Raw genomic sequence first — 13,578 nt, forward strand, 5'->3', positions numbered from 1 at the left:
CAATTTGGCCAAACGCAAGAGGAACACAACTCGCTCGGCGAAGGTCTGTTTCGCGATGTGGAGGTAGTCATTGTTGTTGTTGTTGGAGAGGTGCGTTAGGTGCAGCGGGTGGTGGTGGTGGAAGACGCGCGAGCAATTCATTAAACTTGTTATCGAGCTTTGTTTCGAACGTCTTCTCAAGGCTAGTGATCTTCTCCATGGCCTCTTCAAAATTGTTCAGCACATCTTGCACCTGTTCAGTCATCATTTGCTGAAACTTATCATGAAACTCCTTGTTCGATAAATTCTCCCAGTCAATCTCGTCGGCTTGTGATCCTGGCATGGTTAGCAGCAATAGAAACACACAAGAATATGATCCTACAGACTACGAACAAGTGGTGGTGGTGGGTGTCACAAATCCGTCAAGCAAAACTCAAATTCTTACCAGTTCTTACCCAGCAACAGGCGGTGATCGGCAACCGTTGTAGTCAAAACTCTCAAAGCTTGGATAGAGCGATTACCAGGGAGAGTCAAACGCACGACGTAGATGTATGTGGAGCTGGGAAGGCTTATAATATGGTAGCAAAAAGGGTCAGCAATAATCAATTCAGAGATGCAAAGTTGAATAAACGCTCAACGACGGTACTGTGCTGGTCCTAGGCTAGACTGTGCTAGAGACGCGAGCCTAGAACACCAACAAAATCACGGCGCGGCACGTAAACAAGGGAGGAGCACACTCTGAATTTTTTTTTCTCTTTCTTTTTTTTTGCACTTTTTTTTCCTTTTTTTTTGCTCCGCAACAATTTTTTTCGAAAAAGTCTACAAATGGTCTAAAAACTGCCTAGCCAGAATTTTCCAGACTTAGTTTTCTTTTTTGAAATTGGAACTATTTTTCTTCTGCGGATGGCTCGGAAGTTGGGGAGTCCTTCTCTGTCACGACTCGGAGTATCGCGTGATCTGGAAATCGAGAACAATGCAACAATTACTAGACTCGGACTAGGACTGGTGGCGGAGATGAATCTGGTGGAACTCGGACTGGTGGCGGAGATGAATCGGGTGGAACACGGACAGGTGGCGGATATTTGTTGCAGGTGAACTCGGATTGGCGTGATGGCGGCGGATATGTGGTGGCGTATATGGATTCGGATTGGCGGTGAATATAAGATTGGTGGTGTATATGGCAACAGCGACGATGATGATGCGGTGGTGATATATGGCAGCGGCGACGTGATAACCTGTGAACAGAACTCGAAACTCAAAAAGACTAGACGCTAAGACCAGCAACTGGACACGATGATGCAACCGCAAATTCAACAAAGCAAATACAGAAAAGATTATGCAAGGCTCAGATTGGTTCGGATGGGATGAACTAACCCTAATTTTTTTTTGGCTTTTTCGTGGACTATAGGTATGAAGAACAGACTCGATCTAAACTACGAAAAACTGTAAAATCTCACCGAGCAACCTGGAAATCTGATACCACTTGATAGAGGCAAAGGTGTCCCGTCTTTCGATGAGATGATGGATATCGCCTTGGTGGAAGTCGACTTTGACGATCCGACTACGAACATGCGAGGACGTCGCGCCTTAGCAATCGCTAAACCAACTCCGAGAGGTTATTGACCACGCCGGAGCACGATCAACCTGACCACGAGGGTCTGTTTCCTGCGAGCAAACGAAGAACAAGCAAGAAACTAAGATTGCAATCTGGATATTGCGAATATAAGATGAAAGCTTTATTGATCAAGGTGGGGTTCTGTGACGCCTTTGTCTGGTCGTTGAACACAAACGAAGTACGCGAAGTTGCAGCTATGGCGAACTTTTAATCTAAACAAAACCTAAAGTCTGAACGGTGCCCTAAGGGCTGTATATATGGAGGAAGAGAGGGGGAATTTCGTGGCCCTTGGTGGAGGGGTCCGAAATCAACCCTATCTCTTGTTTCCCCACACATACGGACTCTAAAAATAGCCTATACTTATGTATTTCGAAATTACATGGGCCTGGCCCAATAAAAAGGTGACGCAGCACCTATAATAGCCTCGGGACAAAATTTATGAAGTGGCATCTTGTATATTTTGTCCATGGCTTCATGCACCCATTATGGTGGCTTCAAAGTCCTGAAATCATCACTTGTAACTCCGTTCTTGTTCCCTTTGCGCATGGCATCATCTCCATGCTTGTTCTTGCTCCAATGTTCATTCTTCTCCAAGCTAGGCCCTTCATTTGTAAGCAAAACAAATGTATCCAATTTAGGCAGCATCATATTCTCATGAACATTAGAATCATTACCAAGAAACGAAAGTACCTGATAATTTAATTGGCGTGCGCGAGCTCTAGTAATTGGTCCCGTATATGTAGCAGCAGGGGCTGTGGGTGTAACAATGGTATTGATGTCCTCATCATTATGTCTTCTCAAAATAACATGGCCAAAGAAAGTTATCCCTACAAAATCATATAGTCTGGCTATGCTCTATGTTCACCACTCAAAATATTTAAATCATGCACAACCCCGATGACAAGCCAAGCAATTGTTTCATACTCTAACTTTTTCAAAACTTTTTCAATCTTCACGCAATACATGAGCATGAGCCATGGATATAACACTATATGTGGAATAGAATGGTGGTTGTGGAGAAGGCAAAAAAGGGGAAGATAGTCTCACATCAACTAGGCGTATCAACGGGCTATGGAGATGCCCATTAGTAGATATCAATGTGAGTGAGTAGGGATTGCCATGCAACTGATGCACTAGAGTTATAAGTATATGAAAGCTCAAAAAGAAACTAAGTGGGTCCAACTTGCTTGCTCATGAAGACCTAGGGCAATTTGAGGAAGCCCATAATTGGAATATACAAGCGAAGTTCTATAATGAAAGATTCCCACTAGTATATGAAAGTGATAACATGAGAGACTCTCTACTATGAAGATCATGGTGCTACTTTGAAGCACAAATGTGGTAAAAGGATAGTAACATTGTCCCTTCTCTCTTTTTCTCTCATTTTTTTATTTTTTATTTGGGCCTTTTCTCTTTTTTTATGGCCTCTTTTCTTTCTCTTTTTTTGGGCTTCTTTGGCCTCTTTTATTTATTTTTCATCTGGAGTCTCATCCCGACTTGTGGGGGAATTATAGTCTCCATCATCCTTTCCTCACTGCGACAATGCTCTAATAATGATGATCATCACACTTTTATTTTTCTTACAACTCAACAATTACAACTCGATACTTAGAACAAAATATGACTCTATATGAATGCCTCCGGCGGTGTACCGGGATATGCAATATGACAATGATGGAGTGTGTCATACTAAACGGAACGGTGGAAAGTTGCATGGCAATATATCTCGGAATGGCTATGGAAATGCCATAATAGGTAGGTATGGTGGCTGTTTTGAGGAAGGTATATGGTGGGTGTATGATACCGGCGAAAGGTGCGCGGTATTAGAGAGGCTAGCAAAGGTGGAAGGGTGAGAGTGCGTATAATCCATGGACTCAACATTAGTCATAAAGAACTCATATACTTATTGCAAAAATCTACAAGTTATCAAAGCAAAGTATTACGCACATGCTCCTAGGGGGATAGATTGGTAGGAAAAGACCATCGCTCATCCCCGACCGCCACTCATAAGGAAGACAATCAATAAATAAATCATGCTTCGACTTCATCACATAACGATTCACCATACGTGCATGCTACGGGAATCACAAGCTTCAACACAAGTATTCTTTAAATTCACAACTCCTCAACTAGCATGACTTTAATATTATCACCTCCATATCTCAAAACAATTATCATGCTTCAAACTTCTCATAGTATTCGACACACTCAAAAGAAAGTTTCACAAATCTTGAATACCAAGCATATTATTATTAAGCAAATTACCATGCTATTAAGACTCTCAAAATAATTTAAGTGAAGCATGAGAGATCAATAGTTTCTTTAAAACAAATCCACCACCGTGCTCTAAAAGATCTAAGTGAAGCACATAGAGCAAAATTATAGCGCTCAAAAGATATAAGTGAAGCACATAGAGCAAAACTACTTAGCTCAAAAGATATAAGTGAAGCACATAGAGCAAAATTATAACGCTCAAAAGATATAAGTGAAGCACATAGAGTATTCTATCAAATTCTAATTCATGTATGGCTCTCTCAAAAGGTGTGTACATCAAGGATGATTGTGGCACACTAACAAACAAAGACACAAATAATACAAGACGCTCCAAGCAAAACACATATCATGTTGGTGAATAAAAATATAGCTCCAAGTAAAGTTACCGATAGAAGTAGACGAAAGAGGGGATGCCTTCCGGGTCATCCCCAAGTTTTGGCTTTTAGTTGTCCTTAGATTATCTTGGGGGTGCCATGGGCATCCCCAAGCTTAGGCTCTTGCCACTCCTTGTTCCATAATCCATCAAATCCTTACCCAAAACTTGAAAACTTCACAACACAAAACTCAAGGTAGAAAACTCGTGAGCTCCGTTAGCGAAAGAAAACAAAAGACCACTTCAAGGTACTGTAATGAACTCATTCTTTATTTATATTGGTGTTAAACCTACTGTATTCCAACTTCTCTATGGATTATAAACTATTTTACTAACCATAGATTCATCAAAATAAGCAAACAACACACGAAAAACAGAATCTGTCAAAAACAGAACAGTCTGTAGTAATCTGTAACTAACGCAAACTTCTGGAACCCCAAAAATTCTAAAATAAATTACTGGACGTGAGGAATTTATCTATTAATCATATTCAAAAAGAATTAACTAAATAGCACTCTCAAAATAAAAATGACAGCAGTTCTCGTGAGCGCTAAAGTTTCTGTTTTTTACAGCAAGTTCAACAAAACTTTCCCCAAGTCTTCCCAACGGTTCTACTTGGCACAAACACTAATTAAACACAGAAAACACAACCAAAACAGAAGCTAAATAATTTATTTATTACTAAACAGGAGCAAAAATCAAGGAATAAAAATAAAATTGGGTTGCCTCCCAACAAGCGCTATCGTTTAACGCCCCTAGCTAGGCATAACAAGCAAGGATAGATCTAGGTATTGCCATATTTGGAAGGCAATCCATAAGTGGCTCTCATGATAGTTTCATATGGAAATTTTATTTTATTTCTTGGAAAGTGTTCCATGCCCTTTTTAATGGAAATTGAAATCTAATATTCCCTTCCTTCATATCAGTAATCGCACCAACCGTTCCGAGGAAAGGTCTACCAAGAATAATAGGGCAAGAAGGATTGCAATCTATATCAAGAACAATGAAATCTATGGGCACATAATTCCTATTTGCAACAATAAGAACATCATTAATCCTTCCCATAGGTTTCTTAATAGTAGAATCCACAAGATGCAAGTTTAGAGAGCAATCATCAAAATCGCGGAAATCTAGCAAATCACACAAAGTTTTGTGGATAGTGGAGACACTAGCACCCAAATCACACAAAGCATAAAACTCATGATTTTTAATTTTAATTTTAATAGTTGTTTCCCACTCATCATAGAGTTTTCTAGGGATAGAAACTTTCAAATCAAGTTTTTCTTCATAAGATTGCATCAAGGCATCGGCAATATGTTCGGTGAAGGCTTTCTTTTGACTATAAGCATGTGGAGAATTTAGCACGGATTGCAACAAGGAAATACAATCAATTGAGGAGCAACTTTCATAATTGAATTCCTTGAAATCCAATATAGTGGGTTTAGCAACATCTAGATTTTTATCTCTTTCAATCCCACTTTCATCAATTTCATCATAAAGATCTAAATACTCCGAATTTTTAGAACGCCTTCTAGGTAAAGGAAGATCATATTCAGTTCATCAAGATTCATATTGCAAAACAAAGATTTAATAGGAGACACATCAATAACTTTTAGATCTTCATCTTGATTTTCATAGGAATAGGAAGAACACGCTTTAACAAAGGCATCTTTGGAAGCACGCATCCTAGCGGTTCTTTCCTTGCACTCGTCAATGGAAATTCTCATGGCTTTGAGAGACTCATTGATATCATGCTTAGGAGGAATAGATCTAAGCTTTAAAGAATCAACCTCAAGAGAAATTCTATCAACGTTCCTAGCCAAATCATCAACTTTAAGCAATTTCTCTTCAAGCAAAGCATTAAAATTCTTTTGTGAATTCATAAACTCTTTAACACTATTCTCAAATTCAGAGGGCATCTTATTATAATTTCCATAAGAGTTATTGTAGGAATTCCCATAATTATTAGAAGGACTACTAGGATATGGCCTAGGATTAAAATTCCCTCTATAAGCGTTGTTACAAAAATTATTCCTACCAACAAAATTCACATCCATAGATTCATTGTTATTCTCAATCAAAGTACACAAAGGCATATCATTAGGATCAGAAGAAACACTCTTAGTAGCAAATAATTTCATAAGTTCATCCATCTTTCCACTCAAAACATTGATTTCTTCTATCGCATGCACTTTTTTATTAGAAGATCTTTCAGTATGCCATTGAGAATAATTAACCATAATATTATCTAGGAGTTTAGTAGCATCTCCTAAAGTAATTTCCATAAAAGTACTTCCCGCGGCCGAATCTAAAAGATTTCTAGAAGCAAAATTCAATCCGGCATAAAATTTTTGTATAATCATCCACAAATTCAAACCATGAGTAGGCAATTACGTATCATTAATTTCATTCTCTCCCAAGCTTGTGCAACATGTTCATGATCAAGTTGCTTAAAATTCATAATATCGTTTCTAAGAGAAATGATCTTAGCGGGAGGGAAATATTTAGAGATAAAAGCATCTTTGCACTTGTTCCAAGAATCAATACTATTTTTAGGCAAAGACGAAAACCAAGCTTTAGCACGATCTCTAAGCGAAAAAGGAAATAGCTTCAATTTAACGACATCATTATCGACATCTTTTTTCTTTTGCATATCACATAAATCAATGAAGCTATTCAGATGAGTAGCGGCATCTTCACTAGGAAGGCCGGCGAATTGATCTTTCATAACAAGATTTAACAAAGCCATATTGATTTCACAAGATTCAGTATTGGTAAGAGGAGCAATCGGAGTGCTAAGGAAATCATTATTATTGGTATTGGTGAAGTCACACAATTTGGTAGTATCTTGAGCCATCGCGACAAACAAGCAATCCAACACACGGGCAAGCAAAAAGGCAAGCGAGAATAAGGCAAATAGAGAAGAGAAGGAGATTGGGAAAGAGAGGGAAAATAGCAAGGGTGAAGTCATGGAGAGGAAAACGAGAGGCAAATGGCAACTAATGTAATGCGAGAGATAGGGATTGTGATGGGTACCTGGTATGTTGACTTTCTGCGTAGACTCCCCGACAACGGCGCCAGAAATTCTTCTTGCTACCTCTTGAGCTTGCGTTGGATTTCCCCGAAGAGGAAAGGATGATGCAGTAGAGTAGCGTAAGTATTTACCTCAGTTTTTGAGAACCAAGGTATCAATCCAGTAGGAGGCTACGCTCAAGTCCCTCGTACCTGCACAAAATGATAGCTACTCGCAACCAACGCGATTAGGGGTTGTCAATCCCTTCACGGTCACTTATGAGAGTGAGATCTGATAGATATAATATTTTTGGTATTTTTGGTATAGAGATGCAAAGTAAAAAGTAAAAGGTAAAGTAAAAAGCAAAGCAAGATTAAAGTGATGGAGATTGATATGATGAGAATAGACCCGGGGGCCATAGGTTTCACTAGTGGCTTCTCTCAAGAGCATAAGTATTCTACGGTGGGTGAACAAATTACTGTTGAGCAATTGACAGAATTGAGCATAGTTATGAGAATATCTAGGCATGATCATGTATATAGGCATCACGTCCGTGACAAGTAGACCGAAACGATTCTGCATCTACTACTATTACTCCACTCATCGACCGCTATCCAGCATGCATCTAGAGTATTAAGTTAAAAACAGAGTAACGCTTTAAGAAAGATAACATGATGTAGAGAGATAATTCATGCAATATGAAATAAACCCCATCTTGTTATCCTCGATGGCAATGATACAAAACGTGCCTTGCTGCCCCTTCTGTCACTGGGAAAGGACACCGCAAGATCGAACCCAAAGCTAAGCACTTCTCCCATGGCAAGAACTACCAATCTAGTTGGCCAAACCAAACGGATAATTCGAAGAGACTTGCAAAGATAACCAATCATACATAAAAGAATTCAGAAAAGATTCAAATATTATTCATAGATAGAGTTGATCATAAACCCACAATTCATCAATCTCAACAAACACACCGCAAAAACAAGATTACATCGAATAGATCTCCACGAGAGAGGGGGAGAACTTTGTATTGAGATCCAAAAAGAGAGAAGAAGCCATCTAGCTACTAACTATGGACCCGAAGGTCTGAGGTAAACTACTCACACTTCATCGGAGAGGCTATGATGATGTAGAAGCCCTCCGTGATGACGGCCCTCTCCGGCGGAGCTCCGGAACTGATAGAGGCGGAGGTGTCCCGTCTTTCGATGAGATGGTGGATTTCGCTTTGGTGGAAGTCGACTTTCACGATCCGACTACGAACGTGCGAGGACGTCGCGCCTTAGCAATCGCTAAACCAACTCCGAGAGGTTATTGACCACGCCGGAGCACGATCAACCTGACCACGAGGGTCTGTTTCCTGCGAGCAAACGAAGAACAAGCAAGAAACTAAGATTGCAATCTGGATATTGCGAATATAAGATGAAAGCTTTATTGATCAAGGTGGGGTTCTGTGACGCCTTTGTCTGGTCGTTGAACACAAACGAAGTACGCGAAGTTGCAGCTATGGCGAACTTTTAATCTAAACAAAACCCAAAGTCTAAACGATGCCCTAAGGGCTGTATATATGGAGGAAGAGGGGGGGAATTTCGTGGCCCTTGGTGGAGGGGTCCGAAATCAACCCTATCTCTTGTTTCCCCACACATACGGACTCTAAAAATAGCCTATACTTATGTATTTCGAAATTACATGGGCCTGGCCCAAAAATAAGGTGACGCAGCACCTAAAATAGCCTCGGGACGAAATTTATGAAGTGGCATCTTGTATATTTCGTCCAAAGCTTCATGCACGCATTATGGTGGCTTCAAAGTCCTGAAATCATCACTTGTAACTCCGTTCTTGTTCCCCTTGCGCATGCCATCATCTCCATGCTTGTTCTTGCTCCAATGTTCATCCTTCTCCAAGCTAGGCCCTTCATTTGTAAGCAAAACAAATGTATCCAATTTAGGCAGCATCATATTCTCATGAACATTAGAATCATTACCAAGAAACGAAAGTACCTGGTAATTTAGTTGGCGTGCACGAGCTCTAGTAATTGGTCCAGTATGTATAGCAGCAGGGGCTGTGGGTGTAACAATTGTATTGATGTCCTCATCATCCTCCCCTTCTTGAAATGAAGTCGTCCTCGACGGAAGTTCATCTTCCCCACCCAAATAAGGCTTCAAATCTGCAATGTTAAAAGTGGGACTAACCCCAAAATCTGCAGGCAGCTCAAGTTTATATGCATTATCATTTATTTTCTCTAACACCTTAAAGGGACCATCAGCACGTGGCATTAGCTTTGATTTGCGCAAATCAGAAATCTATCCTTACGCAAATGTAACCAAACAAGATCTCCAGGTGCAAACACAACATGTTTTCTACCCTTATCTCCAACAAGTTTATATTTAGCATTCATACGCTCAATGTTTTCCTTAGTTAACTCATGCATTTTTAAAATCAATTCAGCATGTTGTTTAGCATCAAAATTAACCTTCTCCGAAGATGGAAGAGGCAACAAATCAATAGGTGCACGAGGTAGGAAACCATACACAACTTCAAAAGGGCACATCTTAGTAGTAGAATGCAATGAACGATTATAAGCAAATTCAATATGAGGCAAGCATTCCTCCCACATTTTCTTATTATTCTTCAAAACAGCCCTAAGCATAGTAGACAACGTTCTATTGACGACTTCAGTTTGTCCATCAGTTTGGGGGTGACAAGTAGTACTAAAAAGCAGTTTAGTCCCCAACTTAGCCCATAAACATCTCCAAAAGTGGCTAAGAAATTTAGTATCACGATCTGAAACAATAGTATTTGGCACACCATGCAAGCGAATAATTTCACGAAAGAACAAATCAGCAACATTAACAGCATCATCGCTTTTATGACATGGTATAAAGTGTGCCATTTTCGAGAATCTATCCACGACAACAAATATGCTATCCCTCCCCTTCTTTGTTCGAGGTAAACCTAAAACAAAGTCCATAGATATATCCTCCCAAGGAACACTAGGTACAGGCAAAGGCATATATAAACCATGAGGATTGAGTCGTGACTTAGCTTTTTGACATGTAGTGCATCGAGCAATAAAACGCTCAACATCCCGTCTCATCTTTGGCCAAAAGAAATGTGTAGCAAGTACGTCCTCCGTCTTCTTCAGGCCAAAATGTCCCATTAATCCTCCTCCATGCGCTTCCTGCAACAACAAAAGACGAACGGAGCTAGCTGGAATGCATAGCTTGTTAGCACGAAACACAAATCCATCGTTAACGACAAACTTGTTCCACATTCTTCCTTCTTTACAATTCTGCATTACATCTTTAAAATCAGCATCATGCACATATTGATCTTTGATGGTCTCCAAACCAAATATTTTGAAGTCAAGTTGTGAAAGCATAGTATAGCGACGAGACAATGCATCAGCAATAACATTTTCTTTTCCCTTCTTGTGTTTAATGACATAAGGGAAAGTCTCAATGAATTCAACCCATTTAGCATGTCTACGATTCAGTTTAGCTTGACTTTTAATATGTTTCAAAGATTCATGATCAGAATGTATAACAAATTCTTTGGGCCATGAATAATGTTGCCATGTTTCTAAAGTCCGAACAAGAGCATATAATTCTTTATCATAAGTAGAATAATTCAGACTAGGCCCACTCAATTTTTCAGAAAAGTATGCAACGGGTTTGCCATCTTGTAATAACACACCTCCTAATCCAATTCCACTAGCATCACATTCAAGCTCAAAAGTCTTATTAAAATCAGGAAGTTGGAGGAAAGGAGCATGTGTCAACTTATCTTTCAATACCGTGAAGCCTTCTTCCTGTGCGGTACCCCAAAGAAAAGGCACATCTTTCTTTGTAAGCTCATTGAGAGGTGCAGCAATGGTGCTGAAATCTCTCACAAAACGCCTATAGAATCCAGCGAGGCCAAGAAAACTCCTCACTTGTGTGACCGTTTTGGGCTGCGGCCAACTCTCAATAGCTTCAATCTTGGCTTTATCAACTTCAATTCCCTGTGGAGTAACAACATAGCCAAGAAAAGATACTCGGTCGGTGCAAAAGGTGCACTTCCCAAGGTTACCAAACAAACGTGCATCACGTAGAGCAATAAAAACAGCACGTAAATGTTCCAAATGTTCCTCCAAAGATCTGCTATAAATCAATATGTCATCAAAGTAAACTACCACAAATCGTCCAATGAAAGCACGTAAAACTTCGTTCATTAATCTCATGAAAGTACTAGGTGCATTAGTTAACCCAAAACGCATGACTAACCACTCATATAATCCAAACTTAGTTTTAAATGCTGTTTTCCATTCATCTCCCAATTTCATACGAATTTGATGGTAGCCACTACGCAAATCAACTTTGGAGAATATTGTAGAGCCACTCAATTCATCAAGCATATCATCTAGCCTAGGAATAGGATGACGATAACGAATAGTAATATTATTAATGCCTCTACAATCAACACACATACGTGATGTACCATCCTTTTTCGGCACTAGAATAATAGGAACAGCACAAGGACTAAGGGATTCGCGTATATAACCTTTGTCGAGAAGCTCGTGTACTTGACGCATAATCTCCTTCGTCTCCTCTGGATTGGTACGGTATGGTGCACGGTTTGGCAGTGAAGCACCGGGAATTAAGTCAATCTGATGCTCAATCCCTCGAATAGGCGGTAATCCCGGTGGCACGTCTTGTGGAAAAACGTCAGCGAACTCCTGCAAAATGTTAGTGACAGCAGGATGCAAAGAGGAAGGCACGTCCGCGAATGAAAATAATGCCTCTTTGCACACAAAAGCATAGCAAACAGATTTGCTGAAATCTAGCTCATCAATATCAGATTTGGTGGCAAATAAACATGCACTTTTCAATTTAATTTCAGAAGCAACACTAGATGGTTTATTATTAGGCTTCATTTGTTGCTCAAATTCTTTTGCCACAATCTGATTTTCACTCTTATTCGTCTCCTGTTTTGCTTTATTAGCTCTATTAATATCATCTTTCAAAATGGAATCAGGAGTCATAGGAAGCAAAGTAATATTTTTATCCTTATGAACAAGAGTATAGTGATTGTTTCTACCATGGTGTACAGAATTTTTATCAAATTGCCATGGTCTACCAAGTAATAAGGAACATGCTTGCATAGGTACCACATCACAATCAACATAATCAGCATATGTAGAGATACTAAAATGCACACGAACAGTATGTGTTACCTTAACCTTGCCGCTGTTGTTGAACCATTGGATGTAGTAAGGATGTGGATGTGGTCTTGTGGTGAGAGAAAGCTTCTCCACCATCTCCATGCTAGCTGATAGAGGCAAAGGTGTCCCGTCTTTCGATAAGATGATGGATATCGCTTTGGTGGAAGTCGACTTTCACGATCCGACTACGAACGTGCGAGGACGTCGCGCCTTAGCAATCGCTAAACCAACTCCGAGAGGTTATTGACCACGCCGGAGCACGATCAACCTGACCACGAGGGTCTGTTTCCTGCGAGCAAACGAAGAACAAGCAAGAAACTAAGATTGCAATCTGGATATTGCGAATATAAGATGAAAGCTTTATTGATCAAGGTGGGGTTCTGTGACGCCTTTGTCTGGTCGTTGAACACAAACGAAGTACGCGAAGTTGCAGCTATGGCGAACTTTTAATCTAAACAAAACCCAAAGTCTGAACGATGCCCTAAGGACTGTATATATGGAGGAAGAGGGGGGGAATTTCGTGGCCCTTGGTGGAGGGGTCCGAAATCAACCCTATCTCTTGTTTCCCCACACATACGGACTCTAAAAATAGCCTATACTTATGTATTTCGAAATTACATGGGCCTGGCCCAATAATAAGGTGACGCAGCACCTAAAATAGCCTCGGGACGAAATTTATGAAGTGGCGTCTTGTATATTTCGTCCAAGGCTTCATGCACCCATTATGGTGGCTTCAAAGTCCTGAAATCATCACTTGTAACTCCGTTCTTGTTTCCCTTGCGCATGCCATCATCTCCATGCTTGTTCTTGCTCCAATGTTCATCCTTCTCCAAGCTAGGCCCTTCATTTGTAAGCAAAACAAATGTATCCAATTTAGGCAGCATCATATTCTCATGAACATTAGAATCATTACCAAGAAACGAAAGTACCTGGTAATTTAGTTAGCGTGCACGAGCTCTAGTAATTGGTCCAGTATGTATAGCAGCAGGGGCTGTGGGTGTAACAATTGTATTGATGTCCTCATCATCCTCCCCTTCTTGAAATGAAGTCGTCCTCGACGGAAGTTCATCTTCCTCACCCAAATAAGGCTTCAAATCTGCAATGTTAAAAGTGGGACTAAC

The sequence above is a fragment of the Triticum aestivum genome, unplaced genomic scaffold (genome assembly GCF_018294505.1).
Source record: "Triticum aestivum cultivar Chinese Spring unplaced genomic scaffold, IWGSC CS RefSeq v2.1 scaffold144447, whole genome shotgun sequence".
In the NCBI taxonomy this organism is placed as follows: Eukaryota; Viridiplantae; Streptophyta; class Magnoliopsida; order Poales; family Poaceae; genus Triticum; species Triticum aestivum.